Source organism: Rattus norvegicus, chromosome 16 (genome assembly GCF_036323735.1).
Source record: "Rattus norvegicus strain BN/NHsdMcwi chromosome 16, GRCr8, whole genome shotgun sequence".
In the NCBI taxonomy this organism is placed as follows: Eukaryota; Metazoa; Chordata; class Mammalia; order Rodentia; family Muridae; genus Rattus; species Rattus norvegicus.
This window is the reverse complement of record NC_086034.1, coordinates 65,604,684-65,617,438: the sequence shown is the minus strand read 5'-3', so window position 1 is coordinate 65,617,438 and position 12,755 is coordinate 65,604,684. Positions and strand designations below refer to the sequence as shown.

General features: G+C 42.3%; 1 pseudogene; it reads left to right on the top strand.

The window, feature by feature from the left end:
• The first annotated feature begins 6,209 nt into the window (after positions 1–6,209).
• On the top strand, positions 6,210–6,656 carry Rps15al5 (ribosomal protein S15A-like 5; annotated as a pseudogene).
• Positions 6,657–12,755: the final 6,099 nt, after the last annotated feature.

The following is a 12,755-nucleotide window of genomic DNA, read 5'->3' as shown; positions in this document are numbered from 1 at the left end:
TTTTGGAGTTGGAGAAGCTTCGAGATATTTTTTTTTAATAAAGGTGAAACAATAAAATTAAATTTTAGGTTTAACCCATGGGGAGAAAAACTCAAAGTCTTCTAAATCTGCTACTTGGCTATTCCCACCTCGGCAATCTGATAAAGTGTATGTGCCTTCCCGAAATTGAAACCTTTAAATAGCTTCCATTCTGGTGTTATGAGAAAGTAATGTCACAATTCTGCTACTCAATACTGACCCAAAGCTTGGTTTCTAGTAGTGATTCAATGGGTGGATGATAAAACAGTCATCTTTACTCACAGTCAGGGAGCTTGTTGTCACGGGTGTATGACTTTTAGCCCCAACAGAATAGCTTACACCCAATTGTTTTAAATAGCTTGATTTGGAAGCTCTTTAATAAACACCTATGCAATGTCCTTTAAAATGTCCTATCGAGAAATCCAGCATTGATTTATTATAAACCGCCTGATTCTGAGTTTTCCTAAAACAGAGAATACCTCACTTTAGTGCAGAGAATGCTACCAGATGCTCTCAGAGCCGGCCTGTCCATCCCCTCCAGCCAATGACCCAGCACAGCCCCACGGCTCTAGCCAGCCCCCTGTGAAGTTTACCAGTCACAGCTTCTCTTTTTCTCATTCACTTTTTGGTTCTGATGACCTATGAACCCAGGATAAGAACCATACAAGAGACAGTGTTCGATATTTCTCAAAGAAAAAAGGAAAGATCACGGCGGAAGTTAAAGGAGCAGGTTTCATTGGACCTTGAGGGGCTGTCAAAGAAACAGACGAAAATTAAAGGAAAGATTGATGTGTAAGCAGAGGGTGTTGAAAGCTCTTTTACATTTAAAGTGAATTATAAATATTACATAGGATTGGCCAAAACCACAGGAAGAGAGTAGAAATTTGTCATGAATTCCAGATCTGAAGGGAATTGGTCCGAGGTGAAGGGAGAATGCATTTCCACAGACGATAAATATAATGTCATTGACTAAGCTAGTGCTACCAATTCAAAATGCTAATTTCCCTCCTTGTTCTAAAAGTTGTACACATCTGCTCACAGTAGAGTTCATATTAATCAGGAAAGGCTAGGCCGTGCTGCAAAGATACATTCCAATATGCCTGTAACAAATGGGTTAATTTCTCTTGTGAAAAGTCCAAAGTCTGCAGGCATTGAGGGGAATCATACTGCTGGAAGAAAATGGCTGCCAATATCTGTGCAGAAGGGGAGGGAAGGGCCACACAAGGCAAGAGATGTCCACGTGATCAAACCTCAAGTTGACCGTGTCATTTCACTTCTAGGATAGTCCACTAACTGGTGCCCCCTGACCTGCCTAGAACTGAGGCTGGGAAGTTCAGTCTACCTTTTAGTACTGTCCGAAATAATGGGACTCATGTGCGGGTGATGTCATTACAAACATTATTACCATGGCAACATACTGCATTTTCTGCAAGGATCAATTAATCTCTACTCCAGCCATGTGCAATTTAGGATATAGTTTTATCCGAGATTCCCCTTGCCAGGTTTCATAATCACTCTCTACATATACCCGCTTCTAATGTCTTCATAAAGTCTTGGTTATCACCACCCAAAGACTATACATGGACTGACCCATGGCTCCAGCTGCATATGTAGCAAAGGATGGCCTTGTTGGGCACCATTGAGAAGAGAAGCCCCTGGTCCAGGGTAGGGGATGTTGGGGGGGACAAGGAAGAGTGGGTGATTGGGGAGGGGAACACCCTTATTGAAGAAGGGAGAGGGGGATGGGATGGGTGCTTATGGCCAGGAAACCGGGAAAGGGAATAACATTTGAAATGTAAATAAAAAATATCCAATAAAAAAAATTTTTTAAAGAAATGTTAAAAAAAAAGTCTTGGTTGTCTTGCTCTTTATTTTTATAAGCTATTTTAAAGTCATCAGTAATGAAGCCAACTGAAAACCTGTCTCCTCCGTAATTAACTCCTCCCACATCCTCCTGGTTGGTGTTTTCTAAGAAGCACGTTTTGTAGTAGCCTGCTCAATGTGCTCACTTTTGGTATCTGCATTCGTTTCTTTTCTTTTTTGCTGTGACCAAATACCTAGCGGGGAGCAATGCAAATGGTCTCTGGCTTCATTGCCAAATGGACTTTTTGCTCCTACCTAGAACTTCATAAGCAGTCTTCACTGTCCGCATGTCTGGAATGTCCCATCATTCTCTCCTTACAGCATTCTAGAGCATTTGGGTCCCAGCTCCAAACTCTGCAAGAGCTCGTCTTGACAACCAGTTCTGAAGGCCCAAAACCACGTCAGGTTTACAACAGTCGCCATCCCGTATCTCTGGTACCACTGTCTCTGCCAATTACGTTTCGCTCGGTTGTGACAGATTTCCTGGTGGAAACAATTTAAGGGGGAAAGGTTTCGTTTGCTTCACAGTTTCGGAGAGGTGTCCTCTCAGCAGGGAGACTGTCTGTGAAGGTGGCAGCGTGGCTACTCACATGGTGGCAAACAGGAAGCATAGAACACAAGCTGGAACAAGGAATAGGTCCCGTCTCTCAAGGCCTGCCCTCGTGACCTGTTTCCGTCAGTGAAGGCCCACATGCCAAAGGCTCCATGGCCTGCAAAAACCATAAAATGTGGAAAGGGCCAAGCAAGCGTTCAAACCGTGAGCCTGTGGAGGACATGTCAAGCTACCCCACGCCCGAACGAACCAAAACACCGCTCTCTGGGTGGGGGGAGTAAACAGTTTCGTCGCTAGATTTGTTAAAATACCTTCATTAGCCAATCCTCCTATCTGCACATTGAATGATCCCCTTAAAAGCCAAGCGTGTTCCTCACTGCACGCGCTACTTTCGAAATTGTACTTTTGCACTCTTTTCATGGGCTTTGAACAAAACGTTCACATTCTCCTGGCCCCACACTGGCTCACAAAAATCAGTCTCTCCGAATGCTAAGGCAGAGTTGGGAAACTCTACTTCCGACATAGTCGATATACATATCAATTTTTCTTATGCCATTTCTGATAATATATCTTATGACTGTTAGACAATTCATACGGGTCATATTCTCCCCTTACTGCTTCTCCACCTCCTCCTATAGACAACCCACCTCTCCCACTCTGCGTCGTTTTCATTTTTTTAGAAGTGTGCTCTTCCTTTAGAAGAAAATATTTTATTTTTTATTTTATGGGTGTGAATATTTGCGTGTGTTGGTGTGGGCGCATGCGCCATGCACATGCAGTACCTGCAGAGGCCAGAAGAGGGCATCAGACTTGAACTCAAGTTGTTACCCACCAGGAAGGTGCTAGGAATGAAACTCAGGTCCCCTGCAACACGTTCTCTTCACTGCTCAGCCATCTCTCAAGCCCTTTACTGACCCTTCTCTTTTTAATGTCATTATCTTATCGGTCACAGATGGGAATAAACCTGTCCTAGTCTAAGTAAGGCACGATTTTGTTCACTTTAAAGTTCGATTACAGTACAATGGCTATTGTCACAAACAAAAAAACCAGCATCACTTAGGCAGTTCCGGCTACCACTAAATATCTTACAGAGGGAAAGAGCAGCTCCACCAATGTTCCAGGACCCTGGATTTCCACAGTCATGAGTGTCTCCAGTGCAGCAACTCCTCCACTCTAGCAGGGCCTTGAAATGAAATTCAATACAGAGTTTATATAACTTGTTCTATTGTGCAATGTGTGGTGTCCCCCGGCAGTCATTCTGGGGCCAGGAGGAGCGCTCGGAATAAAATGAAGTACACATCAGAAGGAGAGCAGGCTCCGTGGAAAATACAGAGACACCTGAAACGCAATATCTGTCCCAAACAGAAGAAGTAAATAAAGAGCGCTCTGAGGATTATGAAGTTCCAAGGACACCACATCTCGCAAGCAATACTGAAAACGTGCTGTGAGTCAGAATTACAGAGACAGAAGTAACTTAATTCATCAAAATTCCTCACAAGTAGAAAAAAATGCCTTTCTCCTAGGGATGATGCCTTTATTCTCCTAGAGGTGGAACACTAAGTCCACCTCTGAACCTGGCCAGGAAGTACGTTTGCCAAGGGGAAGGGTTGGAGCCATTTTGCTTGTGGGGAAGAACCTAGGACTCTCAGAGGAAATCAGGATAAAGGATGGATAAAGCCTCAAAGCTGGGTATAGCCTACAAACACAGTTCTAGAGAGGTAAGAGCCTAAGCACTTTGGAAAGCACTGGAACAGTCAGGAGTGGACCTCTTGCCTCGGGGGCATGCAGATAAAGCCTGACACATGAATGCAGACATTCCTGAAGGAACCTGTAGGCATGTTCACGTGGCTTTTAAATTCTTTCGAGTGACAATGGACTCTCCATTCAAACACATGTGTGTCAAGGAGGGCAACACATGACTTAGGCCTTCATGTAGAAGAAGTAAAGTGGATTATAAAAGCTGAGATTATTGTAAGGGGCAAAGAAGTCATTGGGAGAGTTCCTGATTTTCCAGGAGTGCTCATCCAATACAACAAGCTAATAGTGCCATTATTATTATTATTGTTGTTATTATTATTATTATTATTATTATTTTATTACAGAGAGGTAGGAGAGGGTTGGTGTTGTCATATAAAGGGACAAATTTGAGACAAATTTACAGTATCATTTTGCCTTCAAGAGACTGTACAATAAAAGAATGCAACCACATTTGTTCAATTGTTTGATAAACAAAGAAGACACTAAGACTCAGTGAGGTCCAGCCGAATGACCCAGCACTGACAAACAGTAAGAAAGGCCAGTAAACTTCAACACAATACTGGGGACAATTATTCTTAAAGAAAAACCAGAATCTTACTAGTAAGGGGTGAGTTTATTCTTATGTAGACTGCATTTGGTAGTTACAAAACCTACTTCCTGGTGAGCCAGTTAGCTGATTGCTTAGAAATTCCACTGACAGGATCATAGGCTTGAACCATTGTTCACATCCCCCAGACTCTGGGTAATTCTCCAAAACTGGTGCAGTGGTCAAAATCATCTTTTCCAGCAAGTTCATAGACATGCAAGATATACTCAAGGCAGAAACTTGATATCTTTTTTTTAAAAAGTATTTACTCTATTTATGTATATGAGTACACTGTAGCTGTTTTCAGACACACTAGAAGAGGGCATCAGATCCCATTACAGATGGTTGAGCTACCATGTGGGTGCTGGGAATTGAACTCAAGACCTCTGGAAGAGCAGTGTTTGCTCCTAACTGCTGAGCTATCTCTCTGGGCCAAAGATGTTCTCTGGTTTCTATCTGGTCCCTTCTTCAACATTCTTTACTTAGGTATTTCCTGTTCTTCTTCTGGTTACTTCCTGTGTTCTCCTCTGGTACTTCCTGTTTTCAATCTAGAAAACTCATTCTATAAGGAGACAAGTCCCAAAGTAGAGAGTTGGAGAAACGAGGCCTAACCTTTGGACTGGGTTATAAAACAGCAAGCACCAACGTTTGAAGAATGAAAAGAACAGAGCCACAGCAACATCCGGAAAACACCTGTCTCCACACTGAAGTTCCTGCTTTACGTCTAACGTCTGACAGCAGGCTCTAAACAACCGCAGATAATGGGCTCCGGTTCATAAAGGAGATTGGGCAGTGACACTCTCAAGGAGGTGATATAGAAAAGCAGGCTGAGGCAGCCATGAACAGCAAACCAATAATAAGCATTCCTCCACAGTCTCTGATTCGGCCCTTGCCTGTGAATTTCTACCTTGAGTTCCTACCATGCTCCTCTGATGATACACTGTAATCTGAAGCCAAATAAACCCTCTCCTCTGTAGGTTGCTTTTGATCATGATGTCTTAGCCCAGCAATATTTCTGAGACACTGGCCTAGCATGTACAAGGCTCTGGTTACAATCCCTAATGTTACAAAACTGAAAGAAACAGAAAGAGGGACGGAAGGAGAGAGGGAGGAAAGGAAAGAGGGAGGGAGGGAGGGCCCTCTTCAATGACTCGTAATTTAAGGTTAGCCTGGAATTACAATTATCACAACTGGGGACGAGCAGCCTGGAGATGGATTGTATCTAAGGAGGATGATGCTTAATGACTGCTCTCTCCATAAATGAACTTCCTCCTTCAAAGCAGTAGATGTGGAGACTAGAAATAATCATACAGCTAAACGATATGAGCGCAGCTCTCATTCTGTCTGAGGCTTTGGGCTTCATTCTCTGTGGTGGGGACAGCAAGGAAGAAGCACCTAAGACTCTCTCTGCCATCCTCTCTCGCCGTCACCATGGCGTGAATGAATGTTCTGGCAGATGCTCTCAAGGGCAGCAACAACGCTGAGAAGAGAGGCAAACGCCAGGTCCTCAGGCCGTGTTCCAAAGTCATCGTTCAGTTCCTAACTGTGATGACGAAGCAGGAATACATTGGTGAATTCGAGATCATTGATGATCACAGAGCGGGGAAGATTGTTGTGAACCTCACAGGAAGGCTGAACAAGTGTGGAGTTATAAGCCCTAGATTTGATGTTCAACTCAAAGACCTAGAGAAGTGGCAGAACAATCTGCTCCCATCACGGCAGTTTGGTTTCATTGTGCTGACAACCTCGGCTGGCATCATAGACCATGAAGAGGCAAGATGAAAACATACAGGAGGGAAAATCCTGGGATTCTTTTTTTAAATGTAAAGCATAAATAAAAAGCCTCTGTGGACTGTGGAAAAAAAGAAGAAGCACCTAGGAACTGTGGATGGCCACGGGACTTTGTCAGTAAGGGTCAAAGGAAGATTTCCACATGAGGGCGGAGAAGTAAATGCAATTAGACGGCCCAAAGTGTGGAGTTAGATTTAGATTCCTGCTGCTCTGTAAACAACTGCAACTCAAGGAACCCAGTCCAGAGCGAGCAGCACCCCCTTCCCCATGAGTGTGGGGACGATGGTAATTTACCTGAAGCTCAGAGCCTTCTAAAGCTTTGAGGTAATCTGTGGATGCAGAGAAGGCACACTAAGTAGAACAGGGGGAAGGGGGAACCACAAACAAAAAAAAAAATCCATAACTGCATACGGCCTTAAATTCCCTTGATATTCTCAAAAACAAAATCAATTATTGGTAAGCCAAGGGTAGCCTTAGACCCAGAAGCATTCACTTTCTATTTCCCACAAATCAATAATTATCTCTATCTCATTCTGGTTTCTCCCTGCAAAAGTCTCCCTACAGTAAGTTCTCTGTAAAGTCGAAATCCAATTCTTGAGTCTTAATAGACACAGACACTAGCATCAATGACATGGATCTCCCCGAAGTCTGGGATGGGTGTCTTTGTGTCTGTGTGTATGTGTGTGTGTGTCTGTGTGTGTCTATGTGTGTGAGTCTGTGTGTATGTGTGTGTGTGTCTGTGTGTGTCTATGTGTGTGAGTCTGTGTGTATGTGTGTGTGTCTATGTGTGTGAGTCTGTGTGTATGTGTGTGTGTGTCTGTGTGTGTCTATGTGTGTGAGTCTGTGTGTATGTGTGTGTGTCTATGTGTGTGAGTCTGTGTGTATGTGTGTGTCTATGTGTGTGAGTCTCTGTGTGTATATGTGGTTGTGTGTGTTGTGTGTGTGTGTTGGAATACACACAAAAATCCAACCACTGAAGAATTTCATAATATGAAATTCAAATACTGATTCAGCATTATCCTAGTCTGAGGTTATCAAGATTATTTTGCACAAGAATAGAAAAACTACTACTCCAGAAGTACAAAAGGGTCAGTTAATTTTCTCCTCCTCCTTTCTTCCTCCTCGTCTTCCTTTTCCTCCTCTTTTTCCTCCTCCTCCTCCTCTTGTGGGATTATGTAGCTCTTCACAGTAGTGCACAGGAGGTTTTTCTTTCCTTTTTAAAATTAATTTTATGTGTATTTTTGTTATATGTAAAAAAGGAAAGCAATATAAAACTAGTAGAATATGTGATTATTTTCATCAACAAAGTCAACAACCAAAATGATGCTGCCATCATTTTTAAGGAATTCATGACATCAGTGATGGTTTAATCCACTGACCCTTAGGACATTCAGTCTGTCTGTCTTTTTTTCACTGACCAAAAAAAATTTCATACCATATATTCTGATCACACAACTCTTTGCAAAATGTTCCCACTTCCCTACCCACCCAACTCCATGTCGCTTGTTTCTCTGTCTAAAACACAGTTAACAACAAACAACAAGAGACTCATATTTACACACACACTCAAAATACCCATAAAACTGGAAATCAAAATATACAAGCAAAATATCAACAAGACATAAAATGCTCAAACAAAACTCTATGAGGCCCAAAGTCTATAAAAACACCATGGAGTTCATTTTATGTTGGCCATCTACTGCTGGCGTGCCTGAAGCGTGGCTAATGTACTCAGTGAGACACCCCCCCCCCCCCGGAGAATGCTATTTTTCTTTTGCCAGCAGATACCAATTGCAGATAGCTGCTTGGTTAGGAGTATAGCTCGTGTCCCCCTCCCACTCTCTGTGCTGGACCCTTACAAGGTAGAAGTTTTCATTATGACATTTGCATACTCTCACATCATGTTTTTCATTCTCTTCCCAATTTATTCCACATTCTTCTTACCTCAAAATACTAAATGGCTTCCCTCAAATAGTCCTTCCTTCTGGTATTTTGATTACCCTCTTTTTCCCCATCCCCTGTACCTTAGAATCTTTCTCTGATTTTCAAAATGATCGGCGTGTGCATGTGTGTGTGTGTGCACATACACCACTTAAGTTTAGATTACATACACAACATTTTTCTTAAAGTATAACTTATTTTGTTTAGTATTTTCCTTCAAATATCATGACTTAAGAGTCAGCCCACTGTAGGCGGCACCACTCCCTAAGAAGGGTCTCCTAAACTAAAAGTAGAGAAATCAGGCTGAGTGCAAGTAAGCAGGCCAGCAAGCAGGCTGCAAGTGTTCACTGCTTTCAATCATGGATGTAGTATGATGTTGCAGGGTCCTGCCATGTTGACTCTCCTCCAATGATAGGACTATAACCTGGAACTATGAACCAAACTGTTTCCTCTAAGTTACTTTTGTGGGGGTATTTTTTATCACAGCAGCAGAAATGAAAGTAGGTCACAGAAACAGAATGAAGTGAGCTGACTAAAGACCATGGGCTAAAACCTCTGAAACTACAAGACAAGTATTTCTGTAAAGTTTTCCATCAGGGGGTATTTAATACAGTAACCTTCACTCTATGAAGATGATGATACAATTTTCCTTGCCAAACTGTGCTTTAAGTTTTTTTGTTTTTCCATTTTATTTTTAGAGGGGAGGAGAATAGCACACAGACCATACTTATGTGTGGTCCTGGGATAAACTAGAAGTCAATTCCCTCCTTTCTCCTTCCTCCACGTGGGCTCCAGGAATTGAACTTAGGTTATCAAGTTTGGCCACAGGCAATGTAAGCAATCTCATCCAACCGGAACCACGATTTGAAGGACAGAGAGAGGCTTGTAGTTAGTAGACCTGACGTCTGGGCAAAAAGGGAATAGTAGTTACTTTTCTGTGGCTGGGATAAAACATCATTACCAACATAAAAGTAACATAGAATGAAGGGCTTAATGGGGGCTTAAGGGTCCAAATGGATAACATACCATGGCATTGGTGCAGAGACAGTAGGCAGCTGAGAGGTCACATCTTGAACCACAAACCAGAATAAAAAGAGCAATCAACATGTCATAAGTCTTTTGAAACTTCAAAGTCTGTCTCCAGTGACACACACCCTCCATCAAGACCACATCTCCCAGGCCTCCCAGCCACCAACTGGGCACCAAGGATTCAAATGCCAGAGACTTATGGGGGGACACAACATAGGGCTGCTTCCAGTGAATAAAAGAAAGCATCAAAACAGTAAAGGAAAAAGAAAATGGGTAAATGAGTGGTTGGAACCAGTCTCAGGACTCAGCATCTCTGGTGGTGTTAGGAGCCATCTAGGATAGGCTAGCAGGTGGCCATCCTGGAGGTGGCCCACTCCTTTTGCATGGTCTGTGATGGGTGAGCTCTATAAGGCAGGGTCCCAAGGAGATTTCATTCCCAGGATTGCTTCTTGTGTTGATATGCCCTTCCTGTCCTTGTAAAATTAATATTTTGTAATCCCTGGGTGTTAGCCCATCCTTTTGGGCAGATTTCTGCAGATCAACAAAGCCGGACTGTCTTGTAGTGATGCCATATAGACAGATGATTTCTTAATTCTTAATGATGATCCAATAAGAATTCCTAGAATTATACTAGTAATTATTAAGCTCTTTATAATAGGACTGCCATTAAAGCCCTGATATAAAAACTGCAATTAGAACTCTGCCTGTCTTCAAGTATCAAGAATTAATTGCTTCTGAGATAGAAAGACTCTACAACTTAGAACACATTCCAAGAAATTGTAAAACAACTAACCAAAGGTCATAAAAGGGAAAGAATTATTGTAGGTGCAAGGACAGAGATAAAATATTGACTAGGTTGGTTTATCTATACAAAACCTGTGTCAACTTAGATACAAAAATTATGATATTTAACTTTCTTTGAACCTAAGGAGCCGGTGAAAGAAAATTAATGTTTAGCTGGATAATTATTCTTAATGGAAATATGTGTAAACACATCTGTTATAAACTTATTCAATTTATGCTCTGTTTTATTGGGGGGGAGATGCCTGGAAAAAAAACATATCTATTCTCCTAGAAGAAAAATACAAAAAAAAAAGAAAGTTAGAAATTATTACATTGTATGTTACATCAGAGCAGGAGGAGAGCAAGCTAAAGGACAGCAGAGTAGAGCAACTTAGAAATTTAGAAAGCATGTAGTCTGATAGGTTTTCCACCTTTTACTTTCCCTTAGAAATAAAGAGGACAGTAAGCTAAGGGCAGAAGGAGAGAGGATACACAGAATGCAGAGAAAGAGGGACAGAAGCCACGTCTCAGAGCGAGCAAAAAGAGCAGGCAGTCTTCTGTAAATATGAAATTATAAAATAAGTCAATAGCTGAACCCAACAGGAATGCATGAAGCCGTATGAGTGTGTGTGTGTGTGTGTGTAAATTTGTATATGAATGTACGTGAGTTTATGCATATTTGCTTGTGTAAAAGTTTTTCCTTCTGAGAGTGCTCTCTTCTCCCCTTTAATAAAAGTTTATTTGTTCCAAACCTCCCCCTGGCCTGACAAGTGGGAGGCAAGGCTCTTGAGCAAGAGAGAAAAAAGCCTTTAGCCATCAATCCTTTACTTAATCCCCCCTCCCACCACTGTTAGGCTACAGATGCTAATCGCTCAAGCAATGAGGTTTTGAACTTCAGAATAAGCAAGAACTTTTTTTTTTTTTTAGAAGCCATCAGCTTCAGTCTTCAGCACAGCTAGAGTTTAAAGGCCAGAGTCCATCAGTCTTTGAAAACTACCTCTATGTCCAACCCTGTGTCCCACAGCAAGCCATTCCAGGCCAGACAGGCTCCTGTCCTGGTGGGTTGCTTGCTGGTTTCCAACAAGGCACAACCCACCTTGTACTTTACTCTCCGGGGTGGAGGGAGGGAAGGGGGGAGGGGGGAGGGTGGGGGTGCGGGGGGATGGACCATCTTATCACTCCCAACTCCATTCTGCGTGCTGGCGGATGGTTCCCTCCACCTGAAGTATCTTCCTATTTTACATCTGGTTAGTCCTTATCTCCTCAGACAGGAGAGACCTCATCTTTGAGAACCCGGCCAAGCTCCTGAGCAGGCGAGGTTAGCACTCTCTGTCAGGAGCCCTGAACACTGTCTTTTTTGTGTATACATTTTTTTCCATTCATGCCTAATCAGTCAAGATTTTAAGGGCTTCCATGTTTCTCTATTCATAGCCATAAGACCCACCACAAGTACCAGACACAAGTTTGTTTTCTTTGTGCCAGTTGTCATGTTTGTTCCTCAGTGGGTGTCTGTTGAACTGTCTAAGGCAGCTTATAAACTTAAAACTCTGAGTCCTCATTGCCCATCACGGACACCATTCCCTCTTGATTTTAAGTTTCATACTAGATAAGTGATCGCATTGATTAGTCAATCAACCCAAAGCAAAACCTAAAGATAGTCCTGCTTTTCCTACATACCACATAGTACCTGAAATTGCCAATTTCAACCAGCAGATGGTAGTCTTGAACCAGTGTGGTAAAATGCTAGTCCGTTTTGCCACTGTGAAAATAACCAAAGCAAATGAAATTATTGCCCGGGGCTCGCACACCTTTAAAGGATGCTTAAAAGAATATAAAACTGAAATGAGTCAATAAAAATAATAAGTTACCCCTACCAGGATGAAGAGTGCTTGGGGTGGGAGGTGCTTTTCAAACCCTTCTCTCCAAGGCTTGAAGAGCCCCAGGGGGAAAAAAATCTGTCTTCCTTCATGTTCAACACTCTGGCTTAGTTTACAATCCCAACCCCTAGCCAGCCATGATAAGCCTTGGAAGGATTAAACGTAGTTAATACTTCAGACTGAGCTTGAATGGATAGCCACTCGCCAACCAGAACATTTCGTGAAAACAGTCGATCATTCTAATTATTTTTCTAACTCCTTCTGCAATGTCCATCCCTCTGGATTTTTTTTATTGTTGTTGCTGTTGTTAAACAAAAAGCATTATATTGGTACCCCGAGACATCTACTGAGTGCCCCTAAATGTCAAAATTGTCTAGCTGCCCCATTTACATCAAGCCATTAGGCAACCTGATTGTTTTCTCCTGCAGTTTTCCTATAGAGAGGATAACAATCACTACTGTTAGTTATTAGAAAGCATATTCTATTCTCCAAAATGCTCCAAGCCTGTTCCCTCTTTTATACTGTGATTTTAATAAAAAAGGCTTGTGGTGGGCTA